At 37.6% G+C, this 16,865-nt stretch overlaps 1 protein-coding gene across 1 annotated transcript in view; it reads right to left on the bottom strand.

The window, feature by feature from the left end:
• Nucleotides 1-16,865, bottom strand: part of mical2a (microtubule associated monooxygenase, calponin and LIM domain containing 2a) — a 67,898-nt gene that overhangs the window by 14,527 nt on the left and 36,506 nt on the right. The window lies entirely within an intron of this gene.

The following is a 16,865-nucleotide window of genomic DNA, read 5'->3' as shown; positions in this document are numbered from 1 at the left end:
ATGGAAACAAGACGATCTAACGTTACTTCACAGCCATGGGGTGAAATAGTAAACACCTAAATCAGCCGACATTTGTAATATAAACTGTCAAATAATTCCAACTAAAAAAAAACCACACAGAACAGAAGTCTACAACCAGTTTGGATACCTGCAACTACCATCGAAACTTACCTCGTTATTGATATCTCATATAAAAAATGTCCTTTTTTGTTTAGTAATGGGATTTTACGGGGTATTTTCTTTTTTTTTTTTTAATACTATGTCAAGTTATTCTGGTGTTTTCTGGGCCAGCCAGGAAAGGTGTAGGTGAATCGCTTCGCGCACTGACAAGAGATGCGAAGAATGCTCGGAATGAGAAGAGGAATGAAATGAACGCGAAGAGCGAGTTTGCGCCGGGGCGGAGCGAGAGGTGGCGTCATCCCGAGCCCAGCAGCCAGCCCTGGGCAGCGGGCAGCGGCAGCAGCACGGACAGGGAGGGTACAAAACATCCCGAGAGCTGACGCCTTCAGGGACACCCCGAAGGAGCTCAGATTTTACAGCTCCAAAAGCCCTGAAGCCCAAGAAGTAGTCAGATATTTTTATTAAACATCATTATTGGAACAAACTTCCAGAAAACTGCAGGTGTGCTGCAACTCTCAGCTCTTTTTCAATCAAGACTGGATACTTTTCTGTTGGCTGCTACCTTTTAGTAAACAAAACAATTTATTAGCTGCTTATACTGCACTTTCACTTCTATTCCTTTGATATTTTTGGCTTTATTTTATTCTATTTTAAATTATTTTATTTGTTTGTTTTTATTTTTTGTAATTATCTGAATGTCATTTTTGTATCTAAATGTCATTTTATATGTTTATTTCTGATTATTTTAATGTTTTATAGCACTTTGAATTACCTTGTTGTTGAAAGGTGCTATTCAAATAAACTTGCCTTGCTTAAACCCAAAGTAGCAGTAATATAATGTAGAAACACAAGTATGCTACAAATAAATTAGCATACCCAAACTGAAAGTACTAAGTATTATGAGGAATGATGCATTACGCAGCTGGTAAAGGTGGAGCTAATGTTAATGACTTTATATACTGCTGGGTAGCGTGACCCATACAAGAAGTAGTCTACTTTAACATGAGCAGAGGTAGCAATACTACAGTGTAGAAATACTTTGTTACAAGTGAAAGTCCTGCAATTAAACTCTTATACTGTGTAGTGAAGTGTTATTGATATAATAATATAATTTATTTGTTGATTATATTTGTATCTGCCGCTGTAAAGTCACTTGTAGGCTGTCAAATACACCTGAATGCAGTGAAAGTATGTGCCTCTTAATTGTAATGGAAGTATAAAGTAGCAGTACATTTTACGTCACTGCATTTATTTAAGAGCTGTAGTTACTCATTTATTTTAAGATTTTACTCACAAAACATAACAAGTAGTATATAAAATATGATAATTGTTACAGATTGAGCCAAGTATCTGATGTAGATACAATTAGCGCCACCTTGACCAATAACAGCATTAAAGCTTATCAGTATATTTATATTAATGATCCAGTATTATAATAGTATAACATTGACATGAGTCAGTCTGCAGTACTTTTACTCTTGATACCTAGAAGGCCTACATTTTGTTACTAATACTTCTGTAATTTAACTTCTGTGATACTTTGAGCATACTTTTACTTAAGTTGAACAAACAAAACAAAAAAACATTTTCTTTTCTCACGTGAAATGTAATAAATTCACATTTAACACATGATTCACAATATCAGCAACTTATGAGATGTCTACAATTACACCTGAAATTTAATTTTTCAAATTTTTTTAATTTTCAATTTCAAACCAATCATATTAACTAGAAAAGTAACCATTTGGTTTGGCTTTTGATTATAATAACTGAAAAAAAGTTATTTATGTATTCATTTTGTGGTGATTGTTTTCAGTAATCACATACAATTTACACATTTGCATCACATGAGATGGAGGTCCTGATTTCTATGATTTCACCTTCTAAAATATTCACACAATCCCAAGACACCATCACTGTACTGTTAAAAATGGATGAGCTACCACAGAGAAGTGGTATAAAAAAGACTTAGCTTGAATTGTTTGTTTGCTAAGCAGACGCTTGAACAATGTGGCTTGCTGTCATGGTTTCTGTCTTCTGTCATTTTCCCTCTCTTCTTAATCACGTCTTTAGTTCATTCCTCATCGCTCAGTTCAGGAATAAAATATTTCCTACAGGACTTTAATGCAGCAGCTGACTTAACAAATCTGGCCAAATTCAAACAGGAGAGAGGAGAGGAGTGTCTACAGCAGGCCTTCCTGCAGATTGGGTTTTAAGAAACTTTGTGAAATTAGAATCACCAGCATATATTTACATTTCAGTTATTTTAAATGCAATATTTCATGTATTTTCCCTTAATAAATCTATTTTGTCAGCACAGTGATGTATCTATTGAGTGCAATGTTATGGATTAATGACACATTTTATTCTATATGTCATCTAAAAGTCCCTTGAGTCTACATTCTTTAAACAACCTGTATACCTGCTATATCTGTATAAAGATTGAGTTGGCCAGATTTACATATGCGAGTTCGACACTTACAGGCAGAAAACCCAGTCAAAGATACATCTGTGATCCTGTCTGAACAAGTCATCCATTAGAAGCCAGTGTTTTGACACCAATCCTTCAAAAGAATAGGATCTATGAAGACGAACGACTGCCCCTCCAAGGACATCCATCAACACCTTTTAACACCTGTCTGTGCACGTTTAGTCTTGTCAGCAGTCATATCACTTTCGCTGTGGTCCTGTGTGTTGGCTGTTCCCTCCATAACCAACTATTATTCATCAAAAAGAAGCTGTATCTAGGACACATTTAATGAGAAATACCCCCCCCCCCCCCCCCCCCCCACACACACACACACACACACACACACACACACACACACAAAATAGATGTAGAATGCCGTAAGCCTTTGTTACTCCAGGAGCTGGACTTTAACAGTGGTAATTCATCCGCTTGTTCAAAGTTACAGTAATAAGTAAGACTTACTTGTCTTTTTTTATTATAAAACAGGTCAAGCTGCTACATAAATACCGTGAAAGTATCAAAGCACTCAATCCACAGAGGAATGCTCACACTCCGTATTCAGAAACTGTGTCTTTAAATGAGCCGCCAGGACTTCTATACAGTTGTGATGTCACAACTATACTATATAAAGGTAGAAAGTGCTGCCACAGCGCTGCAATGACGTTGCAGAGACGCCAAGAGTGCAGATGCACAAGACCCGGAAAGGACGACCAATCAGAGCAGACTGGGCGTTTTCAGAAGGGATGGCTTTAAGAGACCTGTAAACACACACACCTCTTTCAGCTTCTTACTTCAAAACAATTTTCCCTGGTCCTGTCTATATATTTTATAATTTTTAAGGATTTATTTTAAGATACTTTTGTGTTAGTTAAGTAGCTGCTGTGTTGAGCAGTATCTTATTATAAACATCAGTTTAATTGTTATGATAAATATTTAAACTACACGTCTAGCTGTTTTTTTAAACTCCTGTAAGCCTATTTTGTATGCAAAATAGTTGAAGTGTAACTCCGGCGTAAAAGCTTCCCATGGTCTTTTTCGTCGTGAATATATATCAAAATGCCATTTAGACAGGTTGTCCCGTTGATAACCTATTAATAGAGGAATCCTAGAGAGTCACTAGCAGCTAGACATGGCTAACACTGATTTACGTAGTTAGCAAACCCGGAGTTTATTTAAAATAAGACTGTTTTACAATGCTACAAGTCTTAGCTGCCGGCTACATCCATATTGAGAGGCAGTCCATACAAGTCGATTACTGAATGCACTGGAGTTCAGTTCAATACTTTTATCCTTGAACTGAACTCCAGTGCATTCAGCCTTTTTTATAAACTCTGGGTTCTCTACCTATGTTGTTGGTGCTTCGTTTTATGTGTAGGAACTCTTATCATGCTAAAAAAAAAAAAACATGGGACGCTTTTACAATGGAATTACACTTTAATGAGGAGATCCATCCACAGTAAGATTTATACATATCTTTTTGGGGCGTTACGCCAGGGTTAGATATGATGGTCTTTGGTCTAATTAATCTTTATTCTTCTCACTCTGTGCAACAGGTACAGGTTTATGCAATAATACTAGCTGGGCCTAGATTTTCACATTCATAGGAATATCCAAAAATTTAAGTACAAAACTGAAATAAACAAGGCCTTAAAACTAGATTTAAACACATGGACCTCAAGATGAGGTTAACAGGACCCATTTTAAAGCATCTATCATGTCAGTAGAAGCTTTAGTGGTACATATTTTAAAACCAATTGTCAATTAAATTGTTAAATCTGACCAGATGACCCGCCTTCACAGACCTGTGTCCTCTGCGGAACCTGCAGGCCAAACATCCACTAAATGTTATTCAGACAGTCCACATGAACTTGGTTTCAAGTAAAAAAGGAACACGAAAAGGAAACAACTCAAAAAAATAGAGAAAGTTAAAAAAGAAAAATGCATTATTTGTTTTTTCTGCTGCACTTAATTAATCAGTGTAGCTAATACGTAGCTTAAAAATAATAAATATGATGTGGTTGTAGACATCAGTGGTTGGTGTCCTGGCCCCACGCTAAAGTGAAACCATGCATGCTCATATTGCACCTGCAATACTCAGACCCACACTTACACTGCACTGCATGTTCACTTTGCCCACAAATGGTCTGCATTTTCCCCACACTAAACAAAAACAGGCTAATGGAACTGGCATGAAGCAGCCTCACAGTTGTTCATTCATTCATTCTGCACACCAAGCTGCTGTTTTTCAGGTAGCATCATATACTTTAAAAAAACTAATATATGTAAGACAGACCCCACACCAGGTTGTAACTTTGGATGGTGTTCTCTACAGTGTAAGATATGTTTGCTTATATTTCGAGTCACTCACCTTGAATCTCTAGTGTAAAGTTTATCATCTGATTAGACTTTCATATTTTGTTTTTCCATTCATAGTCAAACTTGTAAACAAGTAAATAATGGATTTCTGTTCACCCCTGATCGCTTGGAGCTATCAAACACGTTGGCATCCAAATGTATCAACCTTAGCCAACCAGCTGTGCATTAAACAACATTGTGCCGTGCATTGCCTCATCTGAACATGTAGCTACCGATGTCTAAACGAGAGTTGTGTGTGTGTTGCATAGTTCAGACCCACCAAGATTCTTTTTTGTGCTTTTATACATTTTTCACTGCCATGAAGGTGCAACATTAAGCATCTCCATGCTGTACGTGCAGTATATTTATGATCCTTCCTGTTTGGATCTTGCCATTTGCAAAACATCTTTTCCTAACAGATAAAATCAGAGTAAATTCAAAATCCTCTTTATTTCTGTGTGTGTAGAACTCTCACTAATGGCTTCACTCTGCTGTGTCACTCACAACATTCATGCCATTTTCGGCTGATACAAAATATGCTCTTTTTTATAAGCCAATTTGTGAGCTTGGAGACACCACAGATAATGACGGCTTAATCATTAAATGCATCCTTCATAGAACTCCGATCAGCTGTTCTGAATCAGTGAAGATATAGTTTCTCCACTGCAGTCCTCTCTCCTGGTTGACAAGGTTGGCCTGTGCTATAGAACTGCTTTGATTTGAACCTGATACTCTAAGCCTCTAAGGGAGGCCATGGTGCAATAGAATTAGCCTGGTTTAGTTCATTTTGCTCCAGATCTGCCACTGCCTGGCCTGATCTGTTCTAGTTCAACCTGGCCTGCAACCTCCTCTAATCAGATAGCCATGTAAGGCCAGGTGCTTCTGCTTTGACTGCTCAGCCAGTCGCGCTGATTGGCTTTGTTCAAAGATAAGAGAAGGACTAGTGAGGGCCACTTACTGGTTAAATGAATAGGAGTGAGGGACCCCGCATCCTAATCAGCAGAGCTTCTGATTATTTCATTGTATATGCGTTTGAGTGTGTTTGTTTGTTTTTATGATAAAAATGTGCCTGAATAAACCACATTTATTTTCATCTCATGGACGATGTTTAAACCACAAATAAATTATACTACAGTAGAATTACAATGTTGCTTTCATGGCTCACAGAAGCGAGGTATCTGGAAATGCCCCCTTGTGGCATTTTAGAAAACTGTTTTCTTTTTCACTCTAAGATCGTTAAGCTGCTCCAGTATCTGTCTGCTCAAATATACAGTACATTCATTTAGAGACCTTCTCTAATCATTGTCTGTCATTCTAATATTATATTACAAGAATGAAATGTATTTTGTTTCACATTTATTTGGATAAATTGTTGTAAATTTGATAAGTCTGTTAAAGTATTGCTGTCAAAGCTGACAAAAATGACACGTTAACTCAGTGACTTATAGATTAATTAATACTTCCAGGCAGTAGAAACACAATCATCACATGTGTGTTTCTCTTGAGTAAAGATGATCAGGCATTTGAGATAATTCATGTCAAATAGTGGGGAAGAGGATTTCATATTGTCATTGCCCTCACTGCCTGAGTAAGCACTGATCTTGAAATGCATGTTTTCGTGTATTCTGATAGCATACTACAGCCTGTTTGATGTAAAAGCTGTAGAAAAGAATGTTGTGATATTTTACCTACAAGTGCCACTGCGGCCCAAACCCAAATTAACAATAATCATTTCTTATTTGATCTGCACTTCACACATAATGCCAGTGAGCAGATTATCTTCCTTTATGGATTAAAAGATTTAGTCTGTTATCTAATCTGTATATTTACATGATATCATGCCATTTGATTTGGGTTCTTTTTAAAGATTTTGTGCCTCCAAAAGTTGAAAAAGCAGGACTCCCATTTTACTTTTTATGCCACACGGATGTTTCGGGCAAAATCCCCAACAATACATTCACAGCTGGGATTAATTACACATGACCGACATCAGCAAAACAACAGTCTCCATAGGTTGCCACATCATGTTTCTCAGTGACTATTCTGATGAAATATGCTTATAAGACCTGGAACTAATTGTTGTCCTTTGACAGAAATTCAGTCTTAATATGTAGCAAAAATTTGAATACAGTACAAAAACTACTGTCAGCCAGTTGGACAAACATTCATCATACCCTGCAATACAATAGGCAAAATAAAGTTATTCTAAAGCTTTTTCACACAGTTGTATTTGATCCTTATATTAGGTTACCATACCAAAGGTAAGCTAAAGCACTTTTTCAGAGCGCTATTGCTCAGCTCCACTGCCTCATTCTCCAGCTCTTGAAGCTTTCCAGTTTGCATACAGGTCAAATCGGTCTGTGAATATGATGCAGTGTCATCATCTTCACACTCAGTTCTTCAACAGCTTGAGGCACCTGCTACTTATGCAGGGAATCTGTCGATTACAGCTCAGTATTCAACAAAATTCTAGAGTCCAGACTGAATGATAAACTCCTCCACCTGAGAGTCCAAATGTCTTTCTGTCAGTGGATCTTGGACTTCAAGCAGGAGAGGAAGCAGGTGGTCAGAATAAACAGCAAGTTCTCAAAGAGTTTGGTTATTAACACTGAGGCTCCACAGGAAGAGGGGATGCGGGACTCCAACTCCTAGTCTGTTAAGTTGTTTAAAGGCATATGCAAGAATTTTAATGCTCCTCCCGCTCAACGACACCAGAAATGCACGTCCCATGACTGCAGTTGCCAGAACACAGTCCAGTGTACCACCTGCAGCACCACATAGGGTAACGACAGTGAAAGCAAACCTCACTCTTGTTTTGGAACCTGCCTTCCCATATATGCATTTTTCTGTGATTTTCTGTTGGATATGTGCTAGCGCATGTGTGTTGACACCTAGAAACATCCAGAACACAGCAAAATAATAAGAAAATGCAGGCAGATGGCAGGGTTTCTGCTGACACAGGAACTTCCACACACCTCCAGTGAATCATTAATGATGATTGTTTTGTTTGTTTTTTTAAAGGAAAATTCTGCGTAGTATGCTTTTGATATTGTCGATGATGCTACAGAAGGACCCTAAGAGGCTATATGTGATATGAAGTTTTGGTTTAGTGTGAGCTCACCAAGCCCAATTCCTATCAACTTTATATGTTGAAATAGCAATCAGGTATTGAATCTTTGCCTGGTCTCATGATGCTGCTTCACTTGGGTCACCATGGTAACTCATATATTGTACTAGGTTACGGGGATCAGATCAAAACATATAAACAGCGTACCTCCTAACATGTCAACTCTGGAAATATTAAGTGACCATTCCTTTACGGCCCTGACAAACTGATTGTCTTCAAATCAAAGTGAAACGTGTAATGAACAGGATCGTTGTGAACTAAATTGTTGGCAGGGTGCCATGCTTTCAGGCTGGCACCATCCCTTTTCTGCCCATGATGATTTATTTTATGCAAGATATAATAGATGTCTGTGGTGCAATCAGTTGTCCTTCACTCTGTTCATTAAGCCTGGCTCCATTAGGTCTGTAGTTGACCATCAATAGTTCTAGTGAATGAAAATGACTGTTGCACTGTGTATTTCCGCAGGAACGTATGATAGTAAAGGGTTCAGTGCAGCCTGCCACGTTCAGTATTTCATTAATGCAGACATGTTTTTTGTGATAACAAAACTGTGTTTTTGTAAAATCAATGAAATGACAAATTCCTGTTGTGTTTTCCATGGAGGAGGAACCCAGTTATCAGTAATCAATTTATTTTTCCACATACTGCTGAAGAGTCAAAACGTATTTTACTTTCTACTAATCAGGTTTTTTTTCATGTGAATAAATGTAGAAATGTATTTATATATATTGTAAGTAAGTTCCAACAATCCTCACAAATGCAGTTTCAAATGTTCAATATGCTGCTGCGGCTGTTTGGGTGGTGTTGCTGTTTTTTTTATCACAGTTTTGACAGTTTGCATACCTCCTGGTCACAAATCTCTTTATCTCTGTGGACGCTCAGTTGTCTATTCAATAGAAGACTCTGCCAGTAGGATACAGACATTAAAGACAGATTATTGCATAACCAATGTTTAAAATGTGATTATAACCAGATGTGCACGCAGATTGTATCTGAGGCAGAGGATTTTGTGATATCACACAGATGCATGCTTTTAGAACAGAGCTTTATGTCCTGCCATCAAAGAGAATCAGCGCACCATCAAATTTCTGCCATCTGGCAAAAAAATTACTTGGACCTACAGTATGATACAAAAAATTCAGAAGGAATGATTTCTGCAGAAACTGTGGGTTCAGCTGCTACTTGTGTATACATTCATAATAAAGGCATATATGGCTTTAAAATGATTGTAAAATACAATTTATGGTGTACTATCTTAGCTGTGACATTGATCCAAAAAAAAAAGCATTGGGAAATGTGCACGTTCAAAGAGCACTGATAATAAGGGAGAACATAGATAACATTTGTTATATTCTCAAGCTCAAATCAATAACTAACACATATAAGTTCCTGAACCTCTAATAGACATAAACTACTCGTCAACAATGTCGTTCCCGCCAAGCTTACCTTTCTGGGGGTGTTTTTCTTAACTGCTGCCAGAACTGCTGTTGTCCTCTATAAAGGACAGATAGGGTGATGATCTGAGCATGTGCCGAGAGGCTTATTTGATATGAATGCAGAGCTATATAAAGGCAGATACAGGAGTGTAATTGCACCTAATGGCTGGAAATGCTCCTGTTGAAGACATCTTGGCGTATGATGTCTGATTATGGGTGATCATTTTCTGCTTTTTGGTGAAACAGCACAGCTCCCATGTCCTGGGCTTTACTGATGATAGTGGTTCAGAACAATGGGCTATTGAAGTGCATTGGCGCTATCTCAGCTTAAATGTCAGAGGATAAGGCTGGCGAGAAATCCAGGGCTCATTCTCAACCAAAACTAAGAGCAGCTGGTATGATTGAAGTGGAACAACCCATGACTCCAACATAAAAGCTAAAAACATGTGAATTTCCCATGTTTCCAAGAGATTGATTTTGTCTTGTTACTGCAGTGTCCTAATAATTAGCTATAAGGATTATTTTTAAGTAGCGCTCTCACACATACAAGGCACATACATATGCAGAAAAAAGTCAAGGTTTGTTGAAACCTCAGGAACAGAAATACACTCCCATGTTAAAAGGGAGTACAGCACCGTAGAAGTAAGTAGATGATTAATTGTACAGTGCATTACCTGACTGACAACAATGGTGGAAGAATCATTCTCATCCTTTACTTAAACATGCAAAATCATATAATCACCCTTTAAGTTGATAGTTGCCTATTTACACAGAGAAAACATTATCATTAATATGGAGTCGTGTTTTGGCCTCCTGGTGAACACAATTCCGATATTCACTCCCCTTTTAGCATTATGTTTGGTCTCTACCAACTCCTAAGGAAATATCAGGCTCTTTAGCTGCTAAATGCTCCAATATGTTCACCAGCTATTCTCTAACTGTGTCTGTCTGCTGTTTGGTGCTGAGCAGGTGGTGTACAGTGGCTTTTTATAGTTTTCTTGCTGAAAACAGCTGCCTGCTATAAAGCTCTGTAAAGTCGAGACAAGCTGTAGATTCAGGTGATAATTCTGTGTAGGTTCATCATTCTGAGCGACCCCTTTCACATTGTTTTCATGTTGTCATTTGGGACACTGTGACTATAAAAATCGGTTAAAGCCACTCTAACCCTGGTATGGTATTCAGGTCTAATATACTCGTTTCAAGTTTTTACAAAAAAAAATTTGGTACATGTATGGCCTTAGCTTATTTTCTGTGATAAACATGTACAAAAAACAATAAGAAATTGAGCACACATGCTACTATAACCCACACATTTACATCCTTCATATCTTCAGGTCATTTTGACCGGCGTACACAGAGACACACAGAAACATGCCCACAAATACACATAGACACACACACTCACACACATATATAATGTTACAATATAAAAATCTAAGCACAGAGAAGCTGTTTGCTCTAACTTTCCCCCACTCTTTACCTTCTGTCACGTGTCCACCTCCACCACCACCACAAAAAAAACGAATCCAACTATAACCATTGTTAATTGTGTTCTAGTAGAGAGTGATTGCAATCATTAAACACATACAGTATGTTATCTCTATTGTTTGAAAGTGAGAAGAAGACAATATGTCCTAATTTGTCCCAAAAGTGAAGACAATACAAGGCCTGTACAGTAACAATACTCCATTACAAATAAAAGTCATCCATTGAAAATGTTACTTCTTCTTAAAGTCATAATCCGTACAAATTGAGACACGTTGTTTCTAGCTGCCTCTTTGGTGGTAAAATGTAATTGCAGGCAAACTTGTTCTTTCAGAGCCTCCATCTTGTGACGTTCATAGTGGCTATGTGTATTGATTTTTTTTTTTTGCTTCTCAAAAATTCACCTCTCTTCTACCAGTCCGCCCCCTAAATGTTACCCTCTGAAATCCACACACACCCACTCATGTTCCTATTAAACTTCTGCCCTTACTACAGTGCATTTGCATCTAGTGAGGGAATGTCTCCACATACTCAGCAATACGGCAAGTAAAAGTGCTTTCATTAGTGGGTCATATTATCAATCACCCTTGTTTTAACTCACCCGATGATGGATAGTAACTTAACAGACAATTTGCTAGATGAAAATCTTACGGGGTAAATCTTTGAGTATGCATGTCTCAGCAAGAGAGTAACACCATGAAAGCCTTCGAGAAGAATTTGAAAGTGTGCACCATTAAGATACATAGGCCCATATATCCAGAGACACACAAAAGTAAGAGATTTCTTAGAGAAATCAGGGAGGAAGTGTTATACCACCGTTGAGTGGTCACTCAACACGTCGTCAAACTGTCAAACAACCTGAACTCTTAGCAGACGATGGTCAGCAGAAACCAGAGGAGGTCAGACTGAAGACATGAAGGGGCTGTTTGACACCCGATGAGCATTGCTGAAGACCAGTAGATGCTGACTATAGTGGGAGGTTGATGAGTGAAAGCAGCAAACTGGTGAGCTGAGGCAAGATACTGGCACACCAGGCAGGAAATCGAGGGAGATGGACAATGAGTGAATTTGTAAAACAACAGGGAATTAGTGAGATACCACCTTGAATTAATTGGTATCTGTGAAGTATTCAGGAAAATGTAGAGCAAGTGGGGCTCTGTGTGAAATCTCTCATGGTAATACTAACCTGAGTTGTCATTGATTGACTTGTCTTAGCAGTAATGGCTCAGTTCAGCAGCGTGCAGCCCTGTCTCACCTAAATGAAAAAGCATCCATTATTATTAGAACATTATTAATATTAGTATTTATACTTACTATATAGTATATAGTGAAATAATGTAGTATTTTTGCATATACACTAGTTTGCATGTCACTTCATTTCAGAGTCATTTCCTCCGTGCTCTGCAGTAGTCTCCAGTATTTCACCTGATTCTCACACCCAGCACATCTCTTCTCAATCACTCAATCGGATTGTCAGCATGTACATGCACTGCAATTCAGAAATACTGTTAATATACATCTTGTTTGGAGAGGTAGAACTACAAAAAGAAACATATTTGTGCAGCTGCAGCCCCTCAAAGAGCTGCAATGTTCGCATTCTTTTATTCTTTTTTTTTTTTTTTTTAAATAAAAGCCTCCTAATGGAGTAAAAGTTTGGCTCTGTCCCTACATTTGATCATTAGAGTGTTGGACGAAAGCTCACTTATTTTTCTTTTTTTTGACTGAATCATAAATACAGCATAGTAGGCGACATTTCCAGAGGGAAACACATATTAGTTGATGCTACTGAAGGCATTTCCAGAGAGATGTGTTATGGTTTTTATAGTTAGAAATTATTATACAGAAAGCTAGTTTTATGCCTTTTACCTTTTAAACCCCTACATTTCCTGTATGTGGAATGCTATTAAAGTAATAATCTGTGACATTTCTCCAATGGATTATCCAGAATAGTGATTGCAGAATAGTGATGATTTATTCATTTCATGAGCTTTTACAAAGCACATTTGATTGTGCAGTTACATATAACTGTTTCCTGTATATGCCGTGAACAGTGGTTCTGCGTCACAGGCGGCACATTCCAAGGTTTTATTCAGTTGCCATTTTCAGACCTGCTTCTTTCTTATCACTCACTCAGTTTCCAGTTATTTCACAAAATGGGAAACATCGCCAGATACAGCGCAGGCGGTATCTCTTCACGATATTTGAGGCCAGAATCTGGATGACATTATCAATTTGAATTGAACCAATAACAATCGTCAATGGCATGCTTAGTGATCCTATGAAAGGATCAGTTTACCCCCAAAAAATATATTTATTTCTTTACACTTACTCACATACTGGTTATGAAACAATCTCAATTTAATACTGATGCCTTTAAATGACCTATGTACACAGCGAGACGATTGGCTATTCCAGTATACTTATTCTCAATACATGTCCCTGAGTCTGATTCCCTGTGAAATCAGACATAACGATTTACAGCACACAGAACGGAAGAGCCTGTGTTTACAATTTCCCAAAGTTTTGCAGTGAGTGTGTTAAAAGGAAGCAGGAGGAGATTTTTCTTTAGAGAATTTTGTTTTTTAATGTAATATTTGTGGTTATGTCTGATACTCGTTCAGGATCAGCAAAGAGAAAAGGAAAAGATCTGAAAAAGAAAAAAAAACAGCTAGAAGGGACAGTGCCAGAGCGCGGGTGAAAAGATGAGTCAACGTTGGGCGGTCGTTCAATAGATGAATTCAGGATTTAAAAAGGAGCTGAACCCTAACTGAACCTGGACAGTAATAGGTCCATTTATTTGTTAAATCAATTTGTGAGACTTGGTTTTAAATCAATATATGAATTTACATTGGCTAAAATAAAGTTTCACCGTCACCATCTAACAGGTATTGATCTTAGTCTATAGCCAATGTATACATTACTTCATAGCTACGCAAAAAAAGGTATCAAAAATAAGTGGTGTCTTCCTTTGACGCGCTTCCAAAACAAAAAGCCTTGCCAACATGAGGCAGTGGTGATCATGGAAACGGGGCGGTGCCAAAATCAACACAAAAGGAAAATTCCTTGTATAGTTGCTTTAAAGGGGAGATATTACACTAATTTCAGGTTCATACCTGTAGTTTGTGTTTCTGCTAAAGCATGTTTACATCCTTAATGTTCAAAAGACACATTTTCCCATACTGTCTCTCTGAATATACCTGTGTTCAAACTCTGTCTGAAAGGTTTCATTGTCTGTTTAAGCCAATTCTCTCGAAAAAGCCCAGTCTGATCTGATTGGTCAGCTTTTCCAGGTCTTCCACATCTGCAATTTTTGTGTCTCTGCACTTTCATTGCAGCCGGGGAATGACTGTAACATCACTGTAGCGGCACTTTATACCTGTATATAGTACAGAAGTCCTGGTGGCTCATTTAAAGACACAGATTCTGAATACGGGCTGTGAGCATTTCGCTGTGGATTGAGCATTTTGATACTTTCACAGTATTTGTATGACACCGTAACCTGCTTTATAATTTTGAATAATGACATGGAAGTCTCACGGTTTACAAAATAGGACCTTTAAGATATTCTTCTAACTCACATCAATATAATGGAGGTGAATTGAATGAATTAATGCAAGTAAAATAATGTAAACAAAATATAAAATTAAAAGGAAAATAAATAGTATAAAAGGCCTGTGCACAAAAGTAATTATTACAAAAATGATTTGAACCCTGTATCTGACAATCTGAGGCGATGTCAAAGCATCACATCCAAATTAGCAACATATTTAAGATTGTGCAGCTTAATGGAATTTCAGGGTTCAGATAAAGGCAAAAATGTGAAACATTTTGGTTGTGAAGGCTGTCGGGTTTAAACTTCCTGATTTTCTTTTTTTTTTTTTAAATGCAACAAATGTTTGTGTTGCACTCTGAGCTCCAGTTAAATTCAGAAGAGGCAGCAATTTGGTAAAGCATCTCAAGGATCAACTTGAGATCATTCATTTAATTAAACATACACTGCTGACAAGAAAGGATTAGTAAATACTTTGTGGTGTATTTGCACACTCAGAGGGAGGAAGTTTAAAATATGCCCGTGAAAAAAAATACCTTCTATGCAGCTGTAGCGTGCGTGAAAAATAAAACTTGCATACCTGATACATACAAAACCAAAATAACAGTAATTGCAAATACATGTGAACGTATTGCTGTACTGATTTATGAATTTATTTCAATAATGTGGAGCGGCGGAAGTATAAATGTGTACTTTCCACTAGTAATTTTAGTTTTTTTCGTACTTTACAGTGATAGATATCTTTTTGTTTTCCTTTCAGGCACACTGGAAAACAGAACTTTTCCTGTTCAGTGATTATGATGAAAGACTTTCAAAAAAAGGAAGAAGACATTTCCCATGTTGTTGCCGTCTGGTGGAAGGGACTGAAGCAGGAGCTCGGTGCAGACAGAGAGGAGCCACACAGATGACAACTTCATTGTTCTGCACGGGAGCCTTAAATGTATTTCTCCCTGTACTGTTATTTAGTATAAGATGAGCAGATATACGCTCTGCGTGGTTTGTTGTATGAGGCTTATGAGATATAGAATGACATCGGCTGCCATTAATCCCTTTTCAACATTTGTCAATATGAAACAGGAAGCTCTCTGTGGAGCTCTGTTATGTGTGGAACCTGTTTATATACTGGCATTTTTACCATGTTTGCTATTATGTTATATAGCAGCAGTGTTTTTTTATGTGAAAACTACCTTCTAAAGCCTTCTTAATAACCTTACGGCAAAATACTGTAAGTGTGGGTAATCAAAATCACCTTAAATGACGTCTGTTTGTTCAACTTTTCTAATTTTCTCCTTTGAGGAAATGTAAATGTTCAAACGCATTATTTACTCCAGCAGCCTCAGCGACTGTCTCCTCCTTTTGGAGATTTGTGTTTGACTGTTTAAAAGGATGATTTGCGCCAAAGTGCCGAAATAATGACATTGTATTTTTTTTTTTATTCATCTAGCCCCAGCTCTACACACCCAACCCCCACCCCCATCATCTTTCACAGCTTCTGTAATTTCAATGTCATTTCAGGCTTTGATTGCCCTGTTGCTTGAATGCTAATCATTGTTTCCGTATAACGTGTTTTTCTATTCTGCTCTTTTTACATCTAAGGAAAGGTCATTTAATAAAAAACAAGAAATGAAAAAGTTGCAAAAGGTCAGTAAACAGATGGCACTCCACAAGAGATGCACACACAACAAAGTGCAGGACTGTGTTTTATAAAAGCACACTTCACATCGCTGCACCACAGTTCTGTGGGGTGAAACTAGAAGGAAAAAGATTATGTGCTTTCATGACTGTGGACAGTTTTTCTGAGCACCAGCTTCCTCTCTCAAAATTAATTGAAATATTTAGTGACTGTGTGTCGATCTTGTTGTCAATACATTTTGGGATCATTTTGTGTCTCCTTGTCTCCTCCCTCCTTCGGCCTTTTTTCATACTTACAAACTACTGGAGAATTTGTTCTTGCCTTTTAAATGACACATTAATGAATCGGATGAGAAAAGTAACACTCAGACTACTCTGCATACACCAGCTTAATCTGCTACTCTTAAATTCAAAGTGTTGCCATCAAACTCTGAGTCAAATTGTTGGTCTTTTTATATTTTGGATTCTTAGACTCATGAAAGTAAGGTGAGAAACACTTTCGTTCAGAAAATGAATTTCTTTGTAGAGTTAAGGACTTCTTTTTCTTCACACTCTATACAACTGTGCAACACTTATTCCAAAAGTCATCTTTTATACAGAGTCATTTTCTCCAGTCAATGGAGGCCTAGCCTCCCAGCTCTAAGTGCATTCCTCAACAGCTTTGATCACAACACAAGAGAGAGTTTTCAT

The sequence above is a fragment of the Echiichthys vipera genome (genome assembly GCF_963691815.1).
Source record: "Echiichthys vipera genome assembly, chromosome: 1".
NCBI lineage: Eukaryota > Metazoa > Chordata > Actinopteri > Perciformes > Trachinidae > Echiichthys > Echiichthys vipera.
The sequence above is the reverse complement of the archived record's forward strand: the minus strand, read 5'-3'. Positions and strand labels throughout refer to the sequence as shown.